The sequence below is a fragment of the Neoarius graeffei genome, chromosome 9, assembly GCF_027579695.1.
Source record: "Neoarius graeffei isolate fNeoGra1 chromosome 9, fNeoGra1.pri, whole genome shotgun sequence".
NCBI lineage: Eukaryota > Metazoa > Chordata > Actinopteri > Siluriformes > Ariidae > Neoarius > Neoarius graeffei.
In genome coordinates this window covers 44,014,898-44,029,054 of record NC_083577.1, presented here as the reverse complement: position 1 = coordinate 44,029,054, position 14,157 = coordinate 44,014,898, and positions in this window count along the sequence as shown.

Genomic DNA, 14,157 nt, shown 5'->3' with positions numbered 1-14,157 from the left:
TGCACCTTGATTCTCAGGAGTTTGTTATGGTGAAAATATAAAACAGAGAAGTAAATGACTTACCAGGTCTGTAAACTTGTTAAATCCAATTTATGACGTCAGCATGTAAAGAGTGCCTCCAGGAAGGACCTCAGAACTTTACACAACTCAATAAAATCCAGTAGTTTATTATAATGCACAATCTTTAAAAAATATGTAAAAATGGAATCATGTCAGTTAATCTGCCCTGAAAGAACATGTTCCACATTGTACAGCTGTGACACTGCACTGTCTGGAAGCTCTCACCTGAGGGACCTCCCACACCGGTAAAGCTGATGTACCCCTACAACCTGCTTTACAAGGTTTTTTGAACAGAAAGTGAGTTTAGAGAAAACTCTGAGATAATGCCAACAATGTGAAAAGCTGTCATCAAAACAAAAGGTGGCTAGTATGAAGAACCTAAAAAAGAAGAAAATTTTTTTGTTTGCTTTGTTTACACTCTTTTTGCATACTATATAATTTTACTTGGTTTTTTTTCATAGTTTTCTGCATCGTTCCACACTGCAGAAACTACAAATAAAGAAAAAAACATTAGCATGTCCAAACTTTTGACTGGTACTGTATGTATGCTGTAGAGTATGTATACTGTACAGCTTTTTAGGGGTGCAAGATCGAGTTTTTTTTTTTTTTAAACAATATCCGATGTTTTCCATTTTGACCAAGAACCGATATCAATATTTTTCAGTATTGGAATACACCTGTTATACTCTGTGATGCTTGTGTAGATGATGATGTTGAGCACACCACTCTTAAAATCTGATTCCTGAGTCCTGATTTATTGCCAATAAACAGGGGCATAGCTGGGGGGGTCCTGGGGTGCCCATGACCCCCCCCCCTTTGTCGGACCATACATTTTTTTCAATAGCCGCATAACAATATTAGAAAAGCGCCCACTGTAATTTCTCTAACATTTTTTTTTTAAACTAGATTGTCACCTCAGCCTCATTTAGGGTTTTTATAACCTTGTATGGACTTCCTGTGGTTTGGGCACGAAAACCAAGTTCTGCACAAGCGCAACATGATCGCACTAGAAAGCATGGTCAAGCTGCCAGTGTAGCTGCAGTCTTTTTAGTTGTGAATTACAAGTATTTCGTCTTGTGTTAATAATTCGCCATGTCAAAACAAGCAAAACTTTCCTCCTTTCGACGTGAAGAGACTCTTTTTTTCCCTATTTTTTTTCCATCAAAGTTGCATTTTGTTGCTTTGAAGCTAAGATTTAGTGTGCCGTTTCTAGAACACATCAAGAAAACGTGGAAGAAACAGCAATAATGGAAGAGCCAGTTTCTAAGCTACCTAAAACTAGCAATTGTAATTATTTTTTGTTACATATTTTTCATAGTTCTATTCTAGTACTAAGTCAATTTTTTTTATGATAAAACAGACTCAAAACAAGGTGCATCATCGCCTTCGGCAGACCAAGACACACTGGCCCAAGCGGCAGTTGCCGGTGAGTGAGCTTGGTTTGCTTATGCTATGGTCGCTGTTGTTTGGTTTGATAGAATTAGCCCAAAACATTAGTACAGTCAGTAAGCGCAACCATTCTTTTTGGTTGATGTAGGCATTCTTGATTTGCCAGATGAAATAATCTTGAAGATTATGAAGCACCTACCACTCTCAGCAGTGTTCCATAGCTTGTCGAGTAACTGCAAAAGGCTGCTGCAGCAGTGGCGGCTGGTAGTCTTTCAAACGGGGGAGGCTGGTCGGTTATGATATTTCCAGATTTTAAAAGAAAAAAAAACACCAATTTTGCCCATACTCTTGCCTCTGATCTGGCTGATTGTTGGCAGGGTCACAAACTGTGAAATAACAGGTTCTTTTGGCCCATTAGCCTACTGTCCAGTATACATGATGGTGGTGTTGGGGGAGGGTATATTTTAACATTTTATATTTTAAAATTGTGGGATGTGGCATGTTGTTTAAAAATTGATCATTATTGAAAGCAGCTCTTTGTCAGGAACCTCAGCAGTAACAGCAGAGTGCTCTGGAAAAGGCACAAGCACTGACCTTGGGGAGCCAAACATAGAGCTGGGTGCCACACATTTCATTCAATGACACTTTCCCTATATTTTACTTATTTTGACTGAGAAATGTTTTATTGACAATTTTGATAACCCTTCACTTTTAATCCAGGTCTGTAGTGTGAAATGTTCTCGGCTGTGTTTTTGTTTAAAAATGTTTTCCAAATTGTAGCTGTGTTTAATTCATATCCAGAAAAATATATATTCCAATATAATATACTCAGCATAAACATTTTAAATAGATTCTATATTTTTGGTCCATCCATGACATATTACTAAAGTAGCCTATTTACTGTTGTTGATGTGGGTCACTTGCTGTTAGCCAATTCACTTTCTCATACCAGGAGAGCTGAAAGGAACGAGTATTATTCCCTACCTTTTTCACCAAGTCAATTTGAGGTGTTGGTCTACCCTGCTCTTTAATTTTGATTTTTTCCTCGAAAGGAAGACTGGCAAATGGCTTCGCCAAAATTAAATCAGCAATGCTTGGCATCAGTGCGCAGCTTTCTTGCTAGCTGACTAGCCCCCTCAAGTTCAAGTTCAGTCACTCAAACGAAATTTCTGGAACTAAGATAGCAAACTTGACAACACTATATTTACACTTTATTTACAATGAAAATATATACAAACTAAAAAAGCTGGTAGGAACCGTATGTAATGAATGAAATCGAAATGTAAGCTGATCTCTTACAATACACCACAGCACTTGCGAATCCGCATGGGACTGAACTGAGATTCACCGCTGCCTGTCTATATTTGAAATGAGCTGTCAATCAAATAAAATATCCGGCTGCTTTCACCAGTCTCCTCGCAGAAACTGCCATGTCCCTCCCACTGTGAGGCTGGGAGTCCGTGGGGCGGGTGTTTTCGCAGTATTTGTCCAATAACCGTCTTGCATTTTGATATTGAAAACAGGGCTTTGAACCGGTTCAAGAAACGAAAACCGGGAACTTTTTCTATTTCACATGGAACAGAAACGAAACCAGAAACTTTATTATTTTTTATGTTCCGGAACAGAAACGCTTATTAAAAATAATGGTAACCGGTTAATACCGGTTTTTATTTCGTTCCTCAAAGTTTCCGTAGCCTACAAATAAAAAAGTCATTCTTCTCCTGCACAAGTTTCTATGACCCGCTGGGGTTCACTTCCTGTGTGACGTTCGCTGACTGAATGGAGAGCGCGGGAAGGTGGACTGCTATCACGTCTCCACGTGATAAAGTGAGTAATTGCATTACTGAGTGTCTGAGCAAAGAAGAGCCTGAACGTTGCAACCTCCCTATTGGCTGTTTGTAAAAATGTATCAGTTGTTGCCCTTCCCACGGGAATCATTGCGGGCTCGAGAGACGAGACCTGACGAGTTAGTTCGTTGGTAGCAGAACAAAATGTCTGGACACAAATCGGGTTTTCAGAAAAGGAAAGAAAATAAATGGAGGGTCGAAAATACAAAAAAGGAGGCAGAAAATGCAAAACGAGTTTTAAGGTAGGACAAATGGTTACTTTTTAAGGCAGCCCGCCGTGGCTGCAGGCTTTCAGTTGTGTCATTGAATGGTTACTTTTCTGAGGCAGCCCGCCGTGGCTGCCTGCAGGCTTATTTATTATAGCCCATTTAGTTAAAATAGTTGATATAAAATGTTTATAGTTATAGTTATGTGATGGTTGTCCTGATTTAGACTGGTTTTTTGTTTTTTAGGGGGGGTTTCGCGATGTTGCACCCGGGTCCAGATTAGGGCAGAACCGGCCCTGGCTACATTTCAGGTGTAGTTTGTTTTATGTATGTATGTACTTGCATAGATGTGTACTTGGTCTTCCAATATGGCACCTAACAAAATCTCGCGGCGCGGTGACGTCATGCGGTAGCCCTCTATAGGGCCTGACTAGACTTTGGTAACACACTAAACGAATTATCTTTCATTTTTGGCACTTTTTCTGTTTGTGTAGATGGGAAAACATACTGAGAATCCAAATCGCCAACATTTGAAATAAAAATTGTTTTGAATTATTTCTTGTCTTATTTAATGAAGGTTGTAATAGAATTAGCCTACATTTGGCTTAAGCTGGATGAGACAGAGACATAATTTTATAGCCATTTGTTAAACAGCTGACAGGGAACGTAATTAACCGTTCTGGGAACGAAATTTTTTTGTTCTAACCGGTTCGGGAACGTCTATTTAATGGTGGAACCCAAAACCGGAAACGTTAAAATTCTGTTTCTGTTCGGAACGAACCAATAGGAAAAAAATTCTGGTTCAAAGCCCTGATTGAAAAGCGCATAGCTCCCAAATGCCATTGAAGTCCACTGAGGCTGGGAGTCCGTGGGTGGGCGTTTTCGCAGTATTTGTCCAATAATCGTCTTGCATTTTGATATTGAAAAGCGCATAGCTCCCAAATGCCATTGAAGTCCACTGAGGCTGGGCTGCATCATGCTGTCATGAGGGGGAAAAACTCACGCACACATTAGGCGAACTGGGGAAAGTTATAACGGAATGATTTCGCACTGTAGTTGGGTTGAGCACATATATTTCTATGATTCTGGATCTGAAATAGCAATGTTATAAGGTCGGCTATAACATAAGCCTAGCGCAATTCATCCTACACGATGTTTGTCATTTTTAGAGGAGGCTGAGCCTCCCTCGTTGTCTTGGAGCAATCGCCCGTGTGCTGCAGCTATCTCACATGGCCATGGTATGGAAACGTTTCATGTTAGAAGATACAGGATGTCCTCCTTTCTACACCATCCATAGATTTAAGAGCATTTTTGAGAGGCACCGTACTCATTTTCACCATCTTTATTTTAACAGCAATTTTGAACAACATTTCCCCTTTCAGTTTAGTAAATTCAATCTTACACAAAGTGGTCAAGCTGCCAGTGTAGCTGCAGTAGCTGCGAATTACGAGTATTTCCTCGTGTTAATAATTCGCCATGTCAAAACAAGCGAAACTTTCCTCCTTCTTTCAACTGCCAGTGTGAAGGAAATTTAGTGAATGAACATTCCTATTCCCTGTGTTTCCTGTGTGTTGAGCTCAAGTGGCCTAGTGTACTGAGAAAAGTTGTTTTTCCCACATGCTGTAATCGCCTTTCTGGTGAATAAGCAGGGTGTCTGAGTTCTCCCTAACCACGCATCCGCCTGCACATCCCAGAGCACACCAGGTGCACGCTTTAACAAAGCTTCATAGAAAATTTTGAGCCAATCATGTACAGACGCGAGCAGTAAGCGAATGTCTTTAGAGTATAATAGATAACAGCCACTAAGACACAACTCAGAGTGCATACTCCCGGCATCACTTATGTAAAGTGATGTCATCATCATCATCTTAATTTCCTATTTCCTGTTTTATATCTGTTTATGTAATCTCCTATAATAAATAACTGAAAAGACAACTGTTAAACATTCTGAAGTGTTTATTAGAAGTTTCCATTACAATTTGGCATCCCTGGGTGGGGCCCTACGCGTCTGATCCTTGGACGACAGGACACTCCCAAGGCCACGGTGCGGAGCTGAGAACTCAGATGAGGGACCAGACTGTCAGGGCTCACCAAACCAGTAAGTGATAACTTTGCGTTCTTGTGTAAAGAAATTAGTGGAAACAGTATTTAATCCTGATATAAGAGATGGACAGAAATTTGTCCTAGTCAAGGACTGCTAAGCTGTGGTACCATCAATATGTTTGCAGAAACAGATAAAACACAATTTTGAGACAATAAATCGCGAGTAGTTTATTGGGTTGTGTAAGAGAAATATCCGCCTAAGTGACGACTGGGTAATGGCTCACCTACTTGAGAGAGTGAAGTAAGGGGGCGTTTTGACAGATTCACATTTAGCGATTTGTAACTGGGAAAGAATTGAATCTTGCTCCCTTTGTTCTGTGTGAACAACTGGCCCATCGTAGGAACGGGATAGAGAGGTTCGATCACGAAATCGCCAAGACACACCGGTGTGCACGCAAAATATTGGTGAATTAACAGAGTACTGTCCTCCTCCAAATTCTGAAACAGAGGAACAGATCTTGTACACATGCGTGAGTTGTCTTTGAGGTTGTTGTGCTAAATGATACCTACTTTTAACTTAAGGTAAAGCTTAAGCTAAAAGTAAGCCCCCTCCTCCCCCTCCTCAACACAGACTCCTCCATGCATTACTGCAGACCAGGTCAGAGGTCAACTGAGGAAGCTTCACCCCAGGAAAGCAGCAGACCCGGACAAGGTGTGTCCACAACTACTGAAGACCTGCGCTGCTGAACTGGGTGAACCACTCCAACGCATCTTCAACCTCAGCCTGCAGTTGGGGAGAGTGCCAACCCTCTGGAAGACATCATGTATTGTTCCAGTTCCCAAAAATAATCGGCCCAGCGAGCCGAACGACTTCCGACCGGTGGCACTCACTTCACATCTGATGAAGACATTGGAGCAGCTCTTCCTCAGCCTCCTCAGAGCCCAGGTACAACATGCCCAGGACTGTCTGCAGTTTGTGTACCGGGCAGGTGTTGGTGTGGAAGACACCATCCTCTACCTGCTACACTGAGCCCACTCGCATCTGGATAAGGGAAATGGCACAGTGAGGATCCTCTTCTTGGACTTCTCGAGTGCCTTCAATACCATCCAGCCCCTATTGCTTCAGGACAAACTGAACAGGATACGAGTGGACCCCTGCCTGGTCACCTGGATCTCCAGCTACCTCACTGACAGGCCGCAGTATGTCAGGCTGAAGGACATCACGTCTGACACTGTAATTAGCAGCACCGGAGCACCCCAGGGCACGGTGCTGGCTCCTCTTCTCTTCACCCTGTACACCGCGGACTTCTGCTACAACTCGGAGCTGTGTCACATTCAGAAGTTTGCCGATGACACAGCCATCGTTGGGTGTATCAGTGACGACAGAGAGGAGGAGTATAGGAGCCTGGTGAGGGACTTTGTTGTGTGGTGCAACAGGAACCATCTGCAGCTCAACACCTCGAAGACCAAGGAGCTGGTCATTGACTTTGGGAGGTCCAGACCAAGGTCACGACCAGTTCTGATCGAGGGAGTCAAGGTGGAGGCTGTGGATTCCTACAAGTACCTCAGGCTGTAGCTGGACAGCAAGCTGGACTGGACTTGCAACACCAATCACTTATACAGGAAGGGACAGAGGCTATACTTCCTTAGGAGGCTGCAGTCCTTTAACATCTGCAGGAAACTCCTGTGGATGTTCTATCAGTCTGTGGTCGCCAGTGTCCTGTTTTACACCGTGGTGTGCTGGGGGGGCAGCACATCCAAGAAGGACACATCCAGGCTGGACAAACTGATCAGGCGGGCCGGCTCTGTGGTCGGCATGAAGCTGGACTCTCTGGTGACGGTGGCAGAGAAGAGGTCTATGGACAAACTATTGAACATCATGGACGATACCAGTCACCCTCTGCACACCGTCCTCAGCAACCAGAGGAGCCTGTTCAGTGACAGAATGCTCCTTCCCAAGTGCAGGACGAACAGACTCAAAAACTCCTTTTTCCCTCATGCCATCAGACTGTACAACTCCTCTCTGGGGGGGGAGGAGGGGTAACAGGAGGACAGAGGACGAGAAGGAGCAGTAGCCTACCCTAACAATAAGCAATACTGGACAATGTGCAATATAAAGTGCAATATCTTTCCTGCTCCCCCCCCCCCCCCCCCACACACACACTTACCCTAACTCCACTTCTCCCCCCTTTCCCCCTCCCCCTTCCTCTCTTCCCCATATCTTATTCTTTTATATTTGTATATGTAAATACTTTATTTTAATTTATCTAGAAGTTTTTCTCTATTTCTTTTCTCTGTTTATCTGTAATGATGCTGCTGGAATCTTAATTTCCCTGAGGGAACCCTCCCAAAGGGATCAATAAAGTTTTATCTAATCTGATCTGATGAGATGAGATGTGTCTTGTCAAAAGATAATTCGTGGAATTTCTTGCCACCTTAATTCATCTGAGATCATCAGGTGTATTGTGTCAAGGTAGTGCTGGTTTACAGAAAATAGAACTGCCCAACCGAATAAAGAGAAATGACAGCCCATCATTACTTTAAGACATGATGTTCAGTCTGGAAAATTCTAAGAATTTTGTATGTTTCTTCAAATGAATAGGTGTGTCCAAATTTTTGTTTGGCATTTTGTGTGTGCGTGAGAGAGAGCGAATATGAGCAACATTTTGACTTAAGGTGTGTGATATGATTTTTATATATATATATATATATAATACACATACTGCATGTGTGCCTGTTCATGAAGCGCATGCTAGACAAAGAGCATCCTGATTGGTTTACAGACATCCCAATCTGCACATTCCCTTCATGAAATGTGTTTAAAAGTACATAATCTTTCTGCAAACTTAAACTGTAGAAATTAAGTTTTCTTTTCCTTTAAATATATGTTTTAATCTTAATCTAGTCCATTTAATAAAGTGCCAAAATTTAAACTTTATAATATGCAGTTGCCTTACTTTTCTTTTCAGTGCATCTTAGTTATACATATATTATGGTAATTACATCCGAAACATTCTAAATCATTACAGTTATAGTAATACAGCAACTTATTTTAAGGTGGCAGGCCTTAGGTTCAGATCCCTTTGTGATCAACAGGTCATGCTGATCGATTCTCTTCATTGGATTGCATAAGATGGAACAAACCACTGTTCATATTTTCATGCACATTTTTGTTACAACACTACTTGATCATAGGTAATTAAGGGATCCCCGTATGGAATCAATTTTCAATCTATCATATACCTCAGTAATCTATAACAAAACAGTTTAACTTGCATGTTGAACTTTAAGGTGAAATTTCAAATGTGTATACATTAATACTATTTAGGTCAGAAATCATTGAAACACTGGTAAAATCTATCCTATAATCATGTATCTAAAACCTCTCAGAGACCCTGAAAATGCACCTGAGCGCATCTATTTTCAAAGAATTTTCCGGGGGAGCATGCCCCCGGACCCCCCTAGTTTCGCTTCGCGCCTTTGGCACTTGCTTTCACACCATTAGCACTCAATTGTCTGTGTATTATCATGCCAGAATTTAGGGCTTTAATTTTTTTCTGTGGAAAACACTGTGTGTGTGTATATATATATATATATATATATATATATATATATATATATATATATATATATATATATAAATATATAAATAAATAAATAATGTACAGTGGCATGCAAAAGTTTGGGCACCTTTACTGAAAGTGTCTGTTACTGTGAATAGTTAAGTGAGCAGAAGATGAACTGATCACCAAAAGGCATAAAGGTAAAGACGATACATTTCTTTTCAGCGTTTTCTACAAGATGTGTGTATTATTTTTGTTTTGTACAATTGGAGAGTGAAAAAAGAAAAGGAACACCATGTGAAAGTTTGGGCACCCCAATACATTTGAGTTCTCAGGTAACTTTTACCAAGGTTCCAGATCTTAATTAGCTTATTGAGTTGTGGCTTGTTCAAGTTCTTCGTTAGGAAAGGTCAGATGATATAGATTTCAAAGCTGTATAAATTCTCTGACTCCTCAAACTTGTCCCTAAAATCAACAGCCATGGGCTCCTTTAAGCAACTCCCTCGGATTCTGAATAATAAAATAATTGATGCTCACAAAGCAGGAGAAGGCTACAAGAACATAGCAAAGTGTTTTCAGGTAGCTGTTTCCTCAGATTGTAATGTTATTAAGAAATGGCACTTAACAGAAACAGTGGAGATCAAGGTGAGGTCTGGAAGATGAAGAAAACTTTCTGAAAGAACTGCTCGTTGGATTGCTAGAAAGGTAAATAAAACCCCTGTTTGACTGCAAAAGACCTTCAGAAAGATTTAGCAGACCCTGGAGTGATGGTGCACTGTTCTACTATGCAGCGACACCTGAACAAATATAACCTTCATGGGAGAGTCATCAGAAGAAAACCTTTCCTGCATCCTAGCCAGAAAATTCAGCATCTGAAGTTTGCAAATGAACATCTAAATAAGCCTGATGCATTTTGGAAACAAATCCTGTGGAGAGATGAAATCAAAATAGAACTTTTTGGCCACAATGTGCAAAGGTATGTTTGGAGAAAAAAGGGTGCCAAATTCCAGGAAAAGAACACCTCTACAACTCTGAAGCATGGGTGTGGATCGATCATGCTTTGGGGTTGTGTTGCAGCCAGTGGCACAGGGCACATTTCATTGGTCGAGGGAAGCATGGATTTGAATAAATACCAGCAAATTCTGCAAGGAAACGTCACGCCATCTGTAAAAAAAAAAAGTTGAAGTTAAAAAGAGGATGGGTCCTACAATAAGACGATGATCCAAAACACACCTCAAAATCTACAATGGAATACCTCAAGAGGCACAAGCTGAAGGTTTTGCCATGGCCCTCACAATCCGCTGACCTAAACATCATTGAAAATCTGTGGATAGATCTCAAAATAGTGCATGCAAGACAGCCCAAAAAACTTGTAGAACTGGAAGCCTTCTGCAAGGACGAATGTGTGAAAATCCCCCAGGTAAGAACTGAAATATTATTAGCTGGCTACAAAAAGTGTTTACAAGCTGTGATACTTGCCAAAGGTGGTGTTACTAGGTACTAACCATGCAGGATGCCCAAACTTTTTTGCTTCAGGCCCTTTTTCTTTTTTGTCATTTTGAAAATGTTAAAGATGAAAATAAAAAAATTGTTTTTGCTTAAAATATAAAGGGAATGAGTCATCTTTAACTTTATGCCTTTTGGAGATCATATCATCTTCAACTTGCTTAACTGTTCACGGTAACAGCAATTTTGACCAGGGGTGCCCAAACTTTTGCATACCATTTTGTGTGTGTGTATATAAGTGCATCTCAAAAAATTAGAATACCATGAAAAAGTTCCTTTTTTTCATAATTTAATTCAAAAAGGTAAACTTTCATATATTCTATATTCATTACATGTAAAGTGAAATATTTAAAGCCTTTTTTGTTTTAATTTTGATGATTATGGCTTATAGCTCATGAAAATCAGAAATCCAGTATCTCAAATTATTAGAATATTCCCTAAGATCAATCAAAAAAAGGATTTACAATACAGAAATGTCCAACTTCTGAAAAGTATATTCATTTATACACTCAGTACTTGGTTGGGGCTCCTTTACCATGAATTACTGTATCAATGCGATGTGGCATGGAGGTGATCAGTCTGTGGCACTGCTGAGGTGTTATTGAAGCCCAGGTTGCTTTGATAGTGGCAGTCAGCGTATCTGTATTTTTGGGTCGGGTGTTTCTCATCTTCCTCTTGACAATACCCCATAGATTCTCTATGGAGTTCAGGTCAGGCAAGTTGGCTGGCCAATCAAACACAGTAATATCATGGTCAGCAAACCATTTGGTAGTAGTTTTGGCACTGTGGGTAGGTGCTAAGTCCTGCTGGAAAAGGAAATCAGCATCTCCAAAAAGCTCGTCAGCAGATGGAAGCATGAAGTGCTCTAAAATCTCCTGGTAGATGGCTGTGTTGACTTTGGACTTGATAAAATACAGTGGACCAACACCAGCAGATGACATGGCACCCCAAATCATCACAGACCGTGGAAACTTCACACTGGGCTTCAAACACCTTGGATTCTGTGCCTCTCCACTCTTCCTCCAGACTCTAGAACCGTGATTTCCAAATTAAATGCAAAATGTACTTTCATCTGAAAAGAGGACTTTGGACCACTGAGCAACAGTCCATTTCTTTCTCTCCTTAGCCCAGATAAGACACTTCTGACATTGTCTCTGGCTCAGGAGTAGCTTGATATTAGGAATGCGAAAGTTGTATCCCCTTTCTTGAAGATGTCTGTTCGTGATGGGTCTTGATACACTGACACCAGCCTCAGTCCACTCCTTGTAAAGCTCTCCCAAGTTCTTGAATCAACTTTTCTCGACAATCCTCTCAAGACTGTGGCCATCCCTGTTGCTTGTGCACCTTTTCCAGCCAGCCTTTTCAGCAATGACCTTTTGTGGCTTACCCTCCTTGTGGAGGGCATCAGTGATCATCTTCTAGACAACAGTCAAATCAGCAGTCTTCCCCATGATTGTGGTTGTGTGTACTGAACTAGACCGAGAGATGCACTGTGTTCATACTGTTTTACTCAAACTCGAAATGAAATATTCTAATATTTTGAGATTTTTTTTGTTTTTGTACTGTATGCCATACTGATTAAAATTAAAATAGAAAAATGCTTGAAACATTTTAGTTTATGTGTAATGAGTCTATAATATATAACATTTTCACTTTCTTAAATAACTGATGGAAAATATTGAACTTTTTCACAGTATTCTAATTTTTTGAGATGCACTAGTATATATATATATATACACACACACACACACACACACACACACACACACACAGTGGTATGCAAAAGTCTCATCTCATTATTTCTAGCCGCTTTATCCTGTTCTACAGGGTCGCAGGCAAGCTAGAGCCTATCCCAGCTGACTACGAGCGAAAGGCGGGGTACACCCTGGACAAGTCGCCAGGTCATCACAGGGCTGACACATAGACAAAGACAACCATTCACACTCACATTCACACCTACGGTCAATTTAGAGTCACCAGTTAACCTAACCTGCATGTCTTTGGACTGTGGGGGAAACCGGAGCACCTGGAGGAAACCCACGCGGATGCGGGGAGAACATGCAAACTCCGCACTGAAAGGCCCTCGTTGGCCACGGGGCTTGAACCCGGACCTTCTTGCTGTGAGGTGACAGCGCTAATCACTACACCACCGTGCCGCCCGGTATGCAAAACTATAAAGTATATATAAAAAAAAATAAAAAAATCTCCTTCTCACCCCCAGCGGGTGGGTGGGATCCATGTCATCCTCAAGCTCGGGTCCTCTACCAGAGGCCTGGGAGTTTGAGGGTTCTGCGCAGTATCTTCAATGTTCCTAGGACTGCGCTCTTCTGGACTGAGGCTTCAGATGTTGTTCCTGGGATTTGCTGGAGCCACTCTCCCAGTTTGGGGGTTACTGCCCCAAGTGCCGCCACTACCACGGGGACCATGCAACCCTTGACCTTCCACATCCATTCCAGCTGCTCTTTCAACCCTTGATACTTCTCAAGTTTCTCATGTTCCTTCTTCCTGATGTTGGCGTCAGCTGGGATCGCCACATCTATCACCACCACCCTCTTCTGCTCTTTGTCCACCACCACTATGTCCGGTTGGTTAGCCAGGATCTGTTTGTCAGTCTGGAAGCTGAAGTCCCACAGAACCTTGGCCCTGTTGTTCTCAGCCACCTTCTGTGGTATGGCCCATTGGGACTTGGGTACTTCTATTCCATACTGGTTGCAGATGTTCCTGTATACTATCCCAGCCACTTGGTTGTGCCTCTCCATGTACGCTGATCCAGCTAGCATCTTACACCCTGCTACTATGTGCTGGACTGTTTCAGGGGCTTCTTTGCACAGTCTGCATCTTGGGTCTGATCTACTCTGATAGATCCTGGCCTCTATGGCTCTTGTGCTTATGGCCTGTTCTTGTGCTGCCATGATTAGTGCCTCTGTGCTGTCTCTCAGTCCAGCATTATCCAGCCACTGGTAGGATTTCTTGATATCAGCCACTTCCTCTATCTGACGGTGGTACATGCCATGTAGGGGTTTGTCCCTCCAGGTTGTCTGTTCCTCCTCCTCCTCTGCACTCTCATCAGGGTTCTGCTGCCTGAGACATTCACTTAGCAGTTCATCCTTTGGGCCCATCTTTCTGATGTATTCTCGGATTTTCGATGTTTCATCCAGCTAGGCCAGTTTTTGTTCCTCTGCCACTGAGAGTACACCTTGGCTGGTTCAGTGGAGAACAGCTTGTTTATTCTCCAGGCCTCTCCCTCCTTGGTGTATCTCTTCAACCGGGTGGCCAGAGCTGTTAGTCGCTGTTTGGCAGTTTCGAGTGCCTCTGGTATGGAGCGTGAGTTCCATGTTCCCTTTCTGTTTGTTATGTTCCGAGCCCACCTTGTGTCCAAGCATCTCCATGATTACTGTTGCTGTACTGTGTATCAGCTTGTTGGTCTCAGTGATGGTTCTTGTGGAGATTGTCTTCAGAGCAGCATTCACATCTACTAGTAGATCTTCTGAAGGTACTTGGCAACTCAGCTTCGGTATTCGTTGGGGGCTCCAGGTTTCCAGT